Below are 12,987 nucleotides of genomic sequence, written 5' to 3' on the forward strand. Positions count from 1 at the left end.
ACGACTTCATCACGACTTCATCACGACTTCATCACGACTTCATCTCCGACTTCATCACAACTTCATCTCCGACTTCATCTCCGACTTCATCACTACTTCATCACTACTTCATCACGACTTCATCTCCGACTTCATCACGACTTCATCTCCGACTTCATCACGACTCCATCACTACTTCATCACGACTCCATCACGACTCCATCTCGACTCCATCACGACTTCATCACGACTTCATCACGACTTCATCACCGACTTCATCACGACTTCATCTCCGACTTCATCACAACTTCATCACAACTTCATCTCCGACTTCATCTCCGACTTCATCTCAACTTCATCTCGACTTCATCTCCGACTTCATCACTACTTCATCACTACTTCATCACGACTTCATCTCCGACTTCATCACGACTTCATCTCCGACTTCATCACGACTTCATCTCCGACTTCATCACGACTTCATCTCCGACTTCATCTCGACTTCATCACAACTTCATCTCCGACTTCATCACAACTTCATCACAACTTCATCTCCGACTTCATCACAACTTCATCTCCGACTTCATCACAACTTCATCTCCGACTTCATCACAACTTCATCTCCGACTTCATCACGACTTCATCTCCGACTTCATCACGACTTCATCTCCGACTTCATCACAACTTCATCTCGACTTCATCACTACTTCATCTCCGACTTCATCACGACTTCATCTCCGACTTCATCACGACTTCATCACTACTTCATCACAACTTCATCTCCGACTTCATCACGACTTCATCTCCGACTTCATCACAACTTCATCTCGACTTCATCACAACTTCATCTCGACTTCATCACTACTTCATCTCGACTTCATATCCGACTTCATCACAACTTCATCTCGACTTCATCACCGACTTCATCACGACTTCATCACAACTTCATCACAACTTCATCTCGACTTCATCTCCGACTTCATCACAACTTCATCTCAACTTCATCACTACTTCATCACGACTTCATCTCCGACTTCATCACAACTTCATCTCGACTTCATCTCCGACTTCATCACAACTTCATCTCCGACTTCATCTCGACTTCATCACTACTTCATCTCAACTTCATCACTACTTCATCTCAACTTCATCACTACTTCATCTCCGACTTCATCACGACTTCATCACGACTTCATCACTACTTCATCTCGACTTCATCACTACTTCATCTCAACTTCATCACTACTTCATCTCCGACTTCATCACAACTTCATCTCGACTTCATCACTACTTCATCTCAACTTCATCACTACTTCATCACGACTTCATCTCGACTTCATCACGACTTCATCACAACTTCATCTCGACTTCATCTCCGACTTCATCACAACTTCATCTCCGACTTCATCACTACTTCATCTCGACTTCATCACTACTTCATCTCAACTTCATCACTACTTCATCACGACTTCATCTCGACTTCATCACTACTTCATCTCGACTTCATCACTACTTCATCTCAACTTCATCACTACTTCATCTCCGACTTCATCACAACTTCATCTCGACTTCATCACTACTTCATCTCAACTTCATCACTACTTCATCACGACTTCATCTCGACTTCATCACGACTTCATCTCCGACTTTATCACAACTTCATCTCGACTTCATCTCCGACTTCATCACTACTTCATCTCGACTTCATCTCGACTTCATCACTACTTCATCACGACTTCATCACGACTTCATCACGACTTCATCTCGACTTCATCTCCGACTTCATCACGACTTCATCTCGACTTCATCTCGACTTCATCTCCGACTTCATCTCGACTTCATCACGACTTCATCACTACTTCATCACGACTTCATCTCCGACTTCATCACAACTTCATCACAACTTCATCTCGACTTCATCTCCGACTTCATCTCGACTTCATCACGACTTCATCTCGACTTCATCACGACTTCATCTCGACTTCATCTCCGACTTCATCACGACTCCATCACGACTCCATCTCCGACTTCATCACAACTTCATCTCGACTTCATCACTACTTCATCACGACTTCATCTCGACTTCATCACGACTTCATCTCGACTTCATCTCCGACTTCATCACGACTTCATCACGACTTCATCTCGACTTCATCTCCGACTTCATCTCGACTTCATCACGACTTCATCACAACTTCATCACAACTTCATCACAACTTCATCTCGACTTCATCTCCGACTTCATCACAACTTCATCTCGACTTAATCACTACTTCATCACGACTTCATCTCCGACTTCATCACAACTTCATCACAACTTCATCTCGACTTCATCTCCGACTTCATCACAACTTCGTCTCCGACTTCATCACAACTTCATCTCGACTTCATCTCCGACTTCATCTCCGACTTCATCTCGACTTCATCACGACTTCATCACAACTTCATCACAACTTCATCACAACTTCATCTCGACTTCATCTCCGACTTCATCACAACTTCATCTCGACTTCATCTCCGACTTCATCACAACTTCATCACAACTTCATCTCGACTTCATCACAACTTCATCTCCGACTTCATCACAACTTCATCTCGACTTCATCACTACTTCATCACGACTTCATCTCCGACTTCATCTCGACTTCATCTCGACTTCATCTCCGACTTCATCTCGACTTCATCACGACTTCATCACAACTTCATCTCGACTTCATCTCCGACTTCATCACAACTTCATCTCCGACTTCATCACAACTTCATCTCCGACTTCATCACAACTTCATCTCGACTTCATCACTACTTCATCACGACTTCATCTCGACTTCATCTCCGACTTCATCTCGACTTCATCTCCGACTTCATCTCGACTTCATCACGACTTCATCACAACTTCATCACGACTTCATCTCGACTTCATCTCCGACTTCATCACAACTTCATCTCGACTTCATCACTACTTCATCACCACTTCATCTCCGACTTCATCACAACTTCATCACGACTTCATCTCGACTTCATCTCCGACTTCATCACAACTTCATCTCCGACTTCATCACAACTTCATCTCGACTTCATCACTACTTCATCACGACTTCATCTCGACTTCATCTCCGACTTCATCTCGACTTCATCTCCGACTTCATCTCGACTTCATCACGACTTCATCACAACTTCATCTCGACTTCATCACTACTTCATCACGACTTCATCACGACTTCATCTCCGACTTCATCTCGACTTCATCTCCGACTTCATCTCGACTTCATCACGACTTCATCTCCGACTTCATCTCGACTTCATCTCCGACTTCATCTCGACTTCATCTCCGACTTCATCACAACTTCATCTCGACTTCATCTCCGACTTCATCACAACTTCATCTCGACTTCATCACTACTTCATCACGACTTCATCTCCGACTTCATCACAACTTCATCACGACTTCATCTCGACTTCATCTCCGACTTCATCACAACTTCATCTCCGACTTCATCACGACTTCATCTCGACTTCATCACTACTTCATCTCTACTTCATCTCGACTTCATCTCGACTTCATCTCCAACTTCATCACAACTTCATCACGACTTCATCACTACTTCATCACTACTTCATCTCAACTTCATCACTACTTCATCTCGACTTCATCTCCGACTTCATCACAACTTCATCTCCGACTTCATCACAACTTCATCTCGACTTCATCACTACTTCATCACGACTTCATCACTACTTAATCTCGACTTCATCACGACTTCATCTCCGACTTTATCACAACTTCATCTCGACTTCATCTCCGACTTTATCACAACTTCATCACTACTTCATCTCCGACTTCATCACTACTTCATCACTACTTCATCTCGACTTCATCTCGACTTCATCACGACTTCATCACGACTTCATCTCGACTTCATCACGACTTCATCACGACTTCATCTCGACTTCATCACGACTTCATCTCGACTTCATCTCGACTTCATCTCGACTTCATCACTACTTCATCACGACTTCATCTCGACTTCATCTCGAATTCATCTCGACTTCATCTCGACTTCATCTCCGACTTCATCTCAACTTCATCACAACTTCATCTCAACTTCATCACGACATCACCATCTCCGACTTCATCACGACTTCATCACGACTTCAGTGGATTTGTTTGTGGAAGCACAGTAAACATGAGCAGCATGAACTTGGAGATGAACAGTCCTGATCTGCAGCTCACTTTGCAGTTGGATTCTCACGAGATCACACGAAATCTTGTGAGACTTACAGACTGTTTGTTCAAAAACAACAATGGTGGCGGCTCTGAAATAGCATCGTTTCTTTATTGACACTGTTGGGATGGTGATAGCCTAGTGGTCTAGTGGTACACCTTCCAAACCAGAAGGTTGTGGGTTCAATACCAGGCTGCCCCAGTACCCCTCAGCAAGGTACTTAACCCAGGGAGGTTGCCCCTGTACTTAGTTCACTGTAAATCGCTCTGGATAGGAGCGTCTGCTGAATGACCTGTAATGAAGGATTTTCTCAGAGTTTTCATCTCTGACGCAACAATCACAGGAAGTAGATCTTTGACTATTTGGGTTAATTTGACATTTGATCAGTTTGCATTGAATACAATATAAAATATGTCACTATGATAGAATGAGGGATTACTGTTTGTTTGGTGGAAACTATTAATAGACGATCAACAGATTAAACATTAAGGGAGAATAATAAAAGAGTTTCAGTCCGAGAACACACCAAACCTCCTCTGAATGTTACAGTTCTGAACGTCGCCCCTCGCCGTGTCCCAGCAGGCCATTGGGCCGTGATGGATGGAGGGTCTTCGCTGTAATCGGCGGTTAATTGAATGAAGTTTAGCGTTAGTGTCGTGGAGGCCGACAGCCTGCAGAGCTGATCTGAGCCTAATCACATTGCATCGCAGGGAAAATGTAGTTTGGTTTCTCCGCAGGTCCGAAACAAGCGGTCACTAAATCTGAGTTAGTGCGCAGCCTGTCAGCCCCCCCCCCCCATCAGTATATCCTCCAACATACAACCAGTCTCCCAAAACTTCTGTCTTTTTCATCTTGTGTTTCTTATCTTTTATATTTTTATATATTTTATTTTCTTCTATATATCTTTTATTTAATTCAGATATATTTTACATCATTTTATCGGATATTTATTGAAATGTTTTATAGTGTTTTTATTTATTTTTATAATTCTCTTCTATAAAGCTTGTTAAAATGTTTTATTTACTGTAAGTTTCTGCTATAAAGCTTTCATTTAAAATATATTGTTCATATATTGTCCATATTTGTATTGTACTGTGCATCACACAGATTAAAGGAACGGCGGGAGGCTTGCTTTTTAAACGGCAGCGTGACCGCGGAGTAATCCTCGCCATGCCGGACTTCCTGCACGCTCCCCAGGCGCCACCCTAACCCGAAACCAAGTGGAGTCAAACTGCTCCATGTGTGAAAGGTAAAGTCCGATTGTGCGGAAATGATTCTACGGATATTGTCCGGAGGTCATACAGTTTGGGGACCACCGGACTAAATGATCTGCACAACATTTGTCAGCAACAGGCGAAGACAACAGAGAGCAAAGATGTGGTGGAGTGTGTGTGTGCTGAACACATTCTTCTTCCTCCTTTGTCCTTCAGAGAGGGGGGGGGGGAGTAGTGTCGAGTGCCCGGCGTCGCTCCTTTCAGTCAGCCTCCAGATGCTGCTGCGGGGCCCTCTGGCCCCCAGAACATCCATCACAACACAAGATGGACCGTCAGAGGAGACGACCATCGATTCTTCCTCATGACCTGAGATCAGTTCACTGCCCATCAGAGCGCCATCAGAGCGCAGACCAAGACCAACGCTGCATTCAGGTGTGCCTCGGATGATGTAGGGAACTTGTTCTTCCGATGTCGGTGTGTTCATGAGCTTTAAGTCGTAATGGAAACGACAAAGTGTTTTATTTCTCAGAGCGGACTTGAGGGGGAACTTTAGTCGGGAAATAAGTTTTCCAATTATTCAAACGCCACATGTTGCGATGTTAACGAAAGTTAAACATAATTCCTTGTTTTATTTGACTGTCACACACACACACGCACGCACGCACACACACACACACACACACACACACACACACACACACACACACCTTGGAATAAAGTGAGTTTAGTTAGTTTGAACCAGAACTCTTCTCTACAGTAAAACACTGATATGGCTGCAACCAGGATGTAGTTAGCTTAGCATAAAGACTGGAAACGGGGGGGGAAACAGCTAGCATGGCTCGTCCAAAGGGAACAAAATCCACCTGCCAATAATTAAGCTGTTTGTGTTGTGAGCACAGGCTGACGACAGTCTGGAGAGAATAACCTGGTTGGGACTAAAGGCCTGCGGTTCACACCCAGCTGGCATGACATCGTTTCACATTGTGACGTGGAACATAATGACGTCTGACAGCAGTGATGGTCAAAACCTTCAAAATAAGAGCAGAAACAAAGCTTCACTTTAAGTCCTGAGAAGTCCTGCAGCTTCCTCCTCTGTGCCGTCTGAATCACTTTCACGAGAACAAAGTTTCCTTTGTCGTCCTGAAAACGAGATTACAGATCAGCCGTAAACAAGGAGCGCTTGTTTGCGAGCGGTCTCGACAGCTCTCGGTGGTTTGTACCGGCTCAGGTCGGCGCCCGCAGCCGCTGAGCTTCAGAGGAATGTAAAAGCTTTTACAGTAAAACTCGCCGAGGTGAACAAAGTATTTCAAAGACAAACTGAGCAGCGGTTGTTGTTCTGTGGGCTGAGCGGCCGTGCAGAGTCGTGGAAATGATCCTGATCAGACAGAGCAGCCGGACCGAGCCTGAGAAAACAGCCGGCAGTTCTGCTGACAGCATCCGTCCGAGGCTGTGTTAAAGGAGCGTTATCGTCCTGTGAGCTGTAGCCGCACAGACATTTGGAAGAGTAGAAACCATAAGAGAAACATGACGCGTGATCTGCACCGCCCAAGTGTTATTGGGTTCTTATGAGTCACTCTTCTCTGTAACCCTGACAGACTAAACTCAGGGCAAACAACCTTCCTGCTGGACGTAACAACTGTCAGTGCCTTCGAAGGGTATTTACACTTGGGGTCATTTTTGGTCAACAGTAGGGAAGTCACGACACCAGAAAGTTAGTGTTCAATATCTGTGAAATTCCACAATTCTCGAAAGTCAAAACAAGAAATGTCCAACATGCACTCGTTATTTACCGTTAAATAATGCTGAAAACATTATTTATTCAACTACAAACTACATTTTACAAGACTACATTGAACACATCCTGATAATGTTATAATTTACTTTGTTCTAATACTCATTTTTACAGAATAGAGCCTGAATGCACCACGATGTTGCTCTATGGAACCTTAGAAGATGTTAAGATCAGATCCGTCCTGGAGACAAACTGAAGCAACATCTGGATGGTGGAGCGGGAATTTCCCTCATGATGTCCGCACACACACACACACACACACACACACACACACACACACACACACACACACACACACACCTCTGGAGGGTGGAACTTCCCGTCACACACTTCCTGTCCTGCTGTCACTGCACACACACTTCTCAGCTCTTTATAATTCCCCCAACAGGAAATACAAAGTCCAGAAACAGAGCGCTGGAACAAACCATAGCTGGATTTACGTGTTTCAACTCATCATATATGACATTCCCAATCATTCACCCGTTAGCTTTCCTTCCCGTCACACAAGCCGCTGGTTTCACTTTTATAAAAAGCTCACTGCAGGTTTGTGTTGCTGAGCTGACAGAACGAGAGCTTCAACACTGTCACACACCAACCAACTTAAATCCTGTCGTCTTACAGAAGAAGGCAAGAGTGCGAAACCACCGGAAGCTTGTCTTCTTACACAACTCTGAAGCCGAGGCTGGAAAACAACGACGGCTTGAGACAAACGAGGTTACACTACAATTTGTTTCATTACGTTTCATTACGTCACATCACGTTACACTACGTTACACTACGTTACACTACGTTACACTACGCTTTGTTTCATTACGTTTCATTACGTTACACTACGTTACACTACGCTTTGTTTCATTACGTTACACTACGTTACACTACGTTACACTACGTTACGTTACACTACGTTACGTTACACTACGCTTTGTTTCATTACGTTACACTACGTTACGTTACACTACGTTACGTTACACTATGTGACACTATGTTACACTACATTTCACATCGTTACACTACGTTTCACGTCACGTTTCACGTCACATTTCACGTTATACGGCACGTTTCACGTCACACTACATTTCACCTCACGTTACACTACGTTTCACCTCACGTTTCACCTCACGTTTCACGTCACGTTACGTTTCACCTCACGTTACACTACGTGTCACGTCACGTTTCACGTCACGTTACACTACGTTTCACCTCACGTTACACGTCACGTTACACTACGTTTCCCATCACGTTACACGTCACGTTACACTACATGTCACGTCACACTACATGTCACGTCACGTTACACTACGTGTCACGTCACACTACGTGTCACGTCACACTACGTGTCACGTCACACTACGTGTCACGTCACGTTACGTGTCACGTCACACTACGTGTCACGTCACGTTACACTACGTTTCACCTTACGTTACACTACGTTGTTTCACGTTGTTTCACGTCACGTAGTTTCACGTCACGTAGTTTCACGTCACGTAGTTTCACGTCACGTTGTTTCACGTCACGTTGTTTCACGTCACGTTGTTTCACGTTACACTACGTTTCACGTCACGTTTCACGTCACGTTTCACTTCACGTTTCACTTCACGTCTCGCTTTGTTTCATTATGTTTTGTTTCATTACATTACGTTACGCTGTTTCATTACGCTTTGTTTCATTACGTTGTTTCATTACGTTGTTTCATTACGTTACGCTACATTACGTTACATTACGCTTTGTTTCATTACGTTGTTTCATTACGCTTTGTTTCATTACGTTGTGTTTCATCATGTTACATTACGCTATGCTACTTCACATTACGTTTAATTACGTTTTGTTTCATTACGTTAGATTACGTGCTCGATACTGAGTAAAGCAAAGTGTTGAGGTTAAAACTTTCCATGTTCACAAGTTTTATCTAAACACTAACATATGAACACCTGCAGGCTGCAAACTGTTCGTCACTCTTCGTACTGAAATTCAATCAGAACTCAACACGTCCTATAACGTGATTTATATCTGAAGGCCACAGGGGAGAAGAAAATATCAGGTTCCTTCAAAGTAAAATACCACAAGCCTCTTCACAATAACATACCAGAAGCTCCTTCACAATAAAATACCAGAAGCCCTTTCACAATAAAATACCTGAAGCCTCCACACAGTAAAATACCTGAAGCCTCTTCACAATAAAACACCTGAAGCCTCTTCACAATAAAACACCTGAAGCCTTTTCACAATAAAACACCTGAAGCCTCTTCACAGTAAAAGACTTGAAGCCTCTTCACAGTAAAAGACCTGAAGCCTCTTCACAGTAAAATACCTGAAGCCTCTTCACAATAAAACACCTGAAGCCTCTTCACAGTAAAAGACCTGAAGCCTCTTCACAATAAAACACCTGAAGCCTCTTCACAGTAAAATACCTGAAGCCTCTTCACAGTAAAAGACCTGAAGCCTCTTCACAGTAAAAGACCTGAAGCCTCTTCACAGTAAAAGACCTGAAGCCTCTTCACAGTAAAATACCTGAAGCCTCTTCACAGTAAAAGACCTGAAACCTCTTCACAGTAAAAGACCTGAAGCCTCTTCACAGTAAAAGACCTCCAGCTCCTTCACAGTAAAAGACCTGAAGCCTCTTCACAGTAAAAGACCTGAAGCCTCTTCACAGTAAAAGACCTGAAGCCTCTTCACAGTAAAAGACCTGAATCCTCTTCACAGTAAAATACCTGAAGCCTCTTCACAGTAAAAGACCTGAAACCTCTTCACAGTAAAAGACCTGAAGCCTCTTCACAGTAAAAGACCTCCAGCTCCTTCACAGTAAAAGACCTATAGTTGCTCTGGAGTAAAGGCCGTACAGCCTCAAGCCCTACTTCTGTTTTATTCACAGAAACTAGAAGGCTTTTACTGTGAAGAACAGACTTCCTCACAGAGCCACTATCTTTAAACATGCTGCTCTGATGTTTATTGTGGAGCCTCAGACCACAGGAACAATAGAAATACACTCCAGCTCTGGTGTCTGCATCTCAGTATCATGTTCAGCTTCCAGAGCACCGTCACCAAACCGAAACCCCACCGAGCAGATGGAAAAGCTCCTGAGCAGAGCCAGCAGGGCGACAACACGCTGCACTCATGTAATGGAAATAAACCCTCAACATATCAGGAGTGATTTTCCCTGAGGAATCCAAGATGGAGGGATGGATGGAAAAGATGTGCCCGGGATGTGGAAACAGGAAAGCTGGATATGTTTTCCAAATGTGAACAAACTCACTGGAGGAGAAGAAGAGTTCAGCGGGAAGTTTAAAGGAAATGAAAAATGAGCTTTTCACCCTGCTGGGGGGACAAGTCTCACCATCTTTAAGAGAAGGACTCGTACTTCCTTAAATAGATCAACCGGCCTCCTTTATGTAACAGAAATATGAGAATAATAACAGTTTTATTTCATATCTTCTGCTGTTTTAGTTCAACCCTCTGAATACTTGACAAAGAAGTTCCTTCTCACACACATTAAGAACTACAAACAAACTCAAGGGGGGGGGGGGGGGGGGTTATTATGATGTGGGGAGAGAGTATTATGGGTGTAATGGGAAGCAGCTGTTGAGGGAAACACTGATCCTGGTGACGTAACACACACACACACACACACACACACACACACACACACACACACAATTCTTCTCTATTTTGATTTGGGGCATGATTTTGAAACTACAGTTTTCATAATTGGGGTGTTTGAGGATCCAAACAGGAAGTATAACGTCGCTTTGGAGTCAGTTTGCTCTGAACTACAACTATGTGGTACAATATGCTGAATGATGTACCCTCAGCTCCTGTGTGCAGCCCCGACCCCCCCGACGATCGCTGGAGAACATTAAAACTGAACAAAACTTCAAAACGTGAAGATTTTCAAATAGCCGTGCATTTGATCAGATGACGATTCTCGTGCGTTGAACAGAAAATTTCATGGGCATGTTGAGATTTTTCCACCACAGTCTGCAGAATGTACCCCCCCCCCCCCCCCCCTTCACCAGAGCCTTTCAGTCCTGTGGACAGATGACTCTTGAAATTACTGCTGCAGGCACCAAATAAACCTCATTATCATGAACGCTACAGTTCCCTTCATTCGCTGAGTAATCAAAGCAGGATGAGAGAGTGTGTGTGTGTGTGTGTGTGTGTGTGTGTGTGTGTGTGTGTGTGGAGATTATTTAGACCCCTTCCCGGCTTGTTTTGGAGAAGTAAGAAGTGCATCTCTTGTCATCATCTCACGCGAATCTTCCTGAAGCTCCACTGAGTCCACAACAACGTGGTCCAAACCACAAAGTGGAAAAACAAAAAGAACAGCGTTGGCCTTGTTAAATCTGGGTTAGGGTATGCTGGTGGACAACTGCGTCCACTTCCTGCGTGGACGCTCCTGTGGAGCTCAGAGTCTTTAACTCACCTGCAGGGAGTCTGAACGAGCCTGAAGGGTTTGAAGGGGTTGAGGTTTGAAGCGATGCTAGGAGCTCCTTTAGCGTAAGACACACTGGACCACATCAATAACATCCACCGTGGTGTCATTCTGTAGCCGGGTGTAAGTGCAGGCGGCTTTCTTTCAACGGAACACGTTTGGCGTCCTGCTGTGCGGCGGGCGGAGAGAAGTTTTGTAGAGACATCTCTCAACACCTTCGCAGCACGTTGCCGATCACATCGTCCGAACTGCACAGCCACGACGCAGGAAGGACAGAGGGACGATCCAGAAAACATTTCAAACAGAAGGTAGAGAGCAGAGGTCGACACTGGAGCGACGACTTCAACAAAGTTACTAGCGTCACGGTTTGAATAAATCACTGAATGTGTTCTCCTTCTCATCTCATGGAGGTGAAGGAGAAGGAAAGACATCTGCAGCTTCACACTGCAGGTCAGGACCACCATTTGTGTTTCATACTGCGACCTTTGACCTTCTTATACCGTTGATCTAGAATCGGAGGCGTATTACAGTCTTGAGTATAACAATGTGTGTGTGTGTGAGGTGCAGTCGCAGAAAAAAGCGTCTGTTTTCCTCAAAAGTAAAAGTTGCAGCAGTTTCAATGACTCTGCTCTTCTACATTAAAGGTTCTACTTTCCAGTGAAGTCCAAAGTAAACGGTGAGAAGTGTTGGGGTGAAGACTCGATGTCTCACTGAACTGAATACCTGTGATGTAATGAAGAGGTCGGTGTCACACAGTATTCTATGGGTATAACATCTCTTTGGATTATTCTTTATTACGCTTTGCAGTAAATTTCCTGTTTGATTTTCATAGAAGTTAAATCCAGCGCACCTCGTGCCTCAGAGTGATGCCGTTCACTTTAAAATGTTAGATACAAGATATATTTCTAAAAGCACGACGATCCCAAAGTCTGACTGTTTGCATTTCCAGCGATTGTTCAGCGTCGAACCTTCAACACACATTTAATTTAAAGTTTGTTTTACAACTTGTGAAAAAGTCGGGTTGTAATCTAATTTCTCTTTTTTGTTTGAACACGTTACATTAAAGTAAATACGCTTTACGAAGTATTGTGTTTCATGTCGTCATGACAACAGTCAGTATGATAACGTTGACTCCACTGCAGGACACGAGATGTTCTCTGCATTTAGGGGAAAGAATTTTGCACATACCGTACATCAGAGTTTTGTTGATATACCGATATCATTTCTCCTTCAGTAAGACTCCTAAGGCTTAATTTCTCCTTCAGTAAGACTCCTAAGGCTTAAGTTCTCCTTAAGTAAGACTCCTAAGGCTTAATTTCTCCTTAAGTAAGACTCCTAAGGTTTCATTTCTCC

This window comes from Cottoperca gobio, unplaced genomic scaffold, assembly GCF_900634415.1.
Source record: "Cottoperca gobio unplaced genomic scaffold, fCotGob3.1 fCotGob3_254arrow_ctg1, whole genome shotgun sequence".
In the NCBI taxonomy this organism is placed as follows: Eukaryota; Metazoa; Chordata; class Actinopteri; order Perciformes; family Bovichtidae; genus Cottoperca; species Cottoperca gobio.